This window comes from Rhinopithecus bieti, unplaced genomic scaffold (genome assembly GCF_001698545.2).
Source record: "Rhinopithecus bieti isolate Rb0 unplaced genomic scaffold, ASM169854v2 scaffold_4781, whole genome shotgun sequence".
NCBI classification, from domain to species: Eukaryota; Metazoa; Chordata; class Mammalia; order Primates; family Cercopithecidae; genus Rhinopithecus; species Rhinopithecus bieti.
The window spans coordinates 4,375,280-4,378,608 of record NW_016805181.1 but is presented as its reverse complement, the minus strand read 5'-3'; positions in this window follow the sequence as shown (position 1 = coordinate 4,378,608).

Sequence of the window (3,329 nt, the reverse complement as noted above, 5' to 3'; positions counted from 1 at the left end):
TGTGTTTTTTAAGAAATTAATTAAACTTTAAAAATTTTTTCAAATAATTATAGATTCATAAGCAGTTGCAAAAAAAAAGAAAATACAGAATGATTCCATTACCCTTTGCCCAATTTAGACATTCTACAAAACTATAGTACAATATCACAGCCCAGGTGTTGACACTGATACAACCAAATAAAAAATACAGACTTTCCATCACCACAGAGATCTCTCATTTTGCCCTTTTCTAGTTACACCCACTTAACTTCACCCACCTCTTCATGCTGGCAACCACTGACCTGTTCTCCATTCTATAATTGTCACTTCAACAATGTTATACAAATGAAATCATATAGTATATAACTCTTGGGGACTGGCTTTTATTTTTACTCAGCATAATTCTCTGTGGAGTCATTCAGGTTATTGTGTGTATCAATAGTTTGTTCCTCTGCATTGCTGAGTAGTGTTCCATGGTACGGATGTGCCATAGTTTAACCATTCTCCTCTTGCAAAGTCACCTTAACAAGCTCTCAAATTCTGATGCACTCTCAGGCTTGAGAACCCCTGATCTCTAGAAAAAAAAGCTTTAAAGGACAGGAAATAAACACAGCACTTTTCTGGGTTTTCTTCCCACACACTAACTTCATGGTCCTCCTCAAAGGCATAGGGAAATGACTTTTTAAAATTTCCACATGGCCAGGCGCAGTGGCTCACGTCTGTAATCGCAGCACTTTGGGAGGCCAAGGTGGAAGGGTCACCTGAGATCAGGAGTTAGAGACCAGCCTGACCAACATGGTGAAACCCCATCTCTATCAGATGCAAAAAATTAGCCGGGTGTGGTGGTACATGCCTGAAATCCCAGTTACTCGGGAGGCTGAGAAAGGAGAATTGCTTGAACCTGGGAAGTGGAGGTTGCAGCGAGCCGAGATCATGCCATTGCACTCCAGCCTGAGTGACAGAGCAAGACACTGTCTCAAAAAAAAAAAAAATTCCACCACTACTGTTAACACAATATTCTGTATCCTGTTTATCATTGTTAAGTAAATGCATTTCTTAAAAGATTCGTGTATTTATTCAACAAATGTTTATAGAAGTACCTCCCAGTAACTACTCCAGGCAAGAAGAAAGCAGCAGTAGAAAAGATATATAGGTCACTTCTCACAAGTAGCTTTTGCTTCAGCAGGACCAGAAAAGACAATAAGCAAATAAAGTCTTGTGAAACAAAGTCAGGTTGAAACAAATGTCATGATTGAAAATAAAGTGACGTAAGGGTTAAAAGATGAAGGAACCGAGTTCCCATTTGTAGTGGCAGTCAGAGAAGTCCTCTCTGAGGAGATTGCTTGAGAGCAGAGTTAACTAAAATAAGGAATTAAGGCACATGAATATATGGGCCGCTGCAGCAGATGGAGCAGCAAATTTAAGTCTTGCAACAAGAACATGCTCAACCCATTATATGGTTTGGATATTTGTCCCCTCCAAATCTCATGTTAAAAGATGACTCCCAATGTTGGAGGTGAGGCCTAGTGTGAGGTGTTTGGGTCATGGAGGTGGATCCCTAATGGATGGCTTGGTGCCCTCCCATGGTAATGAGCTACCAGGATATCTGATTGTTCAAAATAATCTGGGACCTCCTCCCTTCTCTCTCTTGCTCCTGCTCTCATCATGTTACACACTTGCTCCTTCTTTGCCTTCTGTCATGATTGGAAGCTTCCTGAGGCCTCACCAGAAGCACATGCCAGCACTATGCTTCCTGTATAGTCTGCAGGAGTGTGAGTTGAATAAACCTCTGACTCAGGTCAGTTCATGCTTTTGCACAGGCTTCCAGACTGTGGAGGAAGGGACTCCAGCCCACAGCCCTAGATTTGGGATGTTAGGCTTCCCTAAGGGAAGTCCTACTTATGAAACCTGTAACAGAAGCCTTTGCTCCTTCCCTCAAAGGAGTGCTAACAAGCCATAATGAGTTTATAATCCTGAATAGTAGAAATAAAACACCTTATTACAATGAGACGAAATTCACGTTAGCTGCTCTGGCCCCAAAGATAGAAGATTAAGAAAATAAAGATGTTCTTGGTACTTAAGGGTGTGATTTTAATAGAGAAGGTAAGGTTCTCTGAAGTTACTCTGAAACGTATAGCACTTACAACTTTGATTGTCTACATAACTTATAAAAATATTAAACAATAACATCATAACCATGCAAAAACAAAAGACCCCTGTACAAATTTTGGGTAGAATGGTGGGGGTTGGGAGTAGAGTGGGGAGTAGAGGAGAGATGAAAAAATTTAAACCCAGGCACTCTTATCTACAGTCTGAATGTTTTACTCACTAAAAGACTCCTTGGATAACTTAAATTAAAACCATCAACAACTTCCGATATTCATCCTTAGCTATCAACTTATCCCATGAAAACAGGCCAGAAACCTGCCTCAGTCCCTTATGATTTCATCAGCTCAGGTTGGCATGGCACATGTCTCCTATCTAAAGCCTTGGTGAAGATAAAAGGAGAAAACTAAAATGGAGAACACGTTTAGATTCTGTAAACCAGAGTTAGGGGCTACTTTTTACAAATATCAATCCTACTGGTAGCTGTATGTTCCCTGTTACTTGCCAAAATGAATCACGAACTCATTTGTGGACCCAATCATTTATCCATGTTCACTCTCCCAGACTTTGGGGGGCTTTCCTCAGATCTGGAAACTATTTTTGACAGCTGAGATTTTGTTCTATACATGGAGTTTAAACCTGAGTTTGAGTTTAGCTTTAGTGTTTAAAGGGTTAAGGATGGGGCAGCCCAGGGTTAAGGGTTAAGGATGGGGCAGCAAAGGTAACATTCTACACTAAGTCTAGCCATGGGGAAAGGGCTTTGTCAGTGTCTTCCTCAACAGGTTCTGCCATTGAAAGAAACATGAGACACTAAAGCTAAACTTAAACTCAAGTCTAAACTCCACGTCTAGAACAAAATCTCAGCTGTCAAAGAGAGTCTCTAGATCTGAGGGAAGCCCTCCAAAGTCTGTCTGGCAGAATGAACATGGATAAATGACTGGATCCACAAATGACTTTGCCACTCATTTTGGCAGTACCAGGAAACACACAGCCACAAATGGGATTAATATAATGAATGGGAGAGAAATGCTTAAAAAGATTTAAAAAGAAGGAAGTGGTAATATTGATATTGCTACATATTGAACATCTGAACAATGTTTAGACATCAATTTCTGAAAACAAAGACAATGGCTATGAGCAGATACATTAAAAATGAAGAAATATTTTTTTTTTATTTTTTAAGAAAAGGTAAATCACATATTCACAGAGTCAGTTTGTTACTATGGAATCACATATGATGTCAC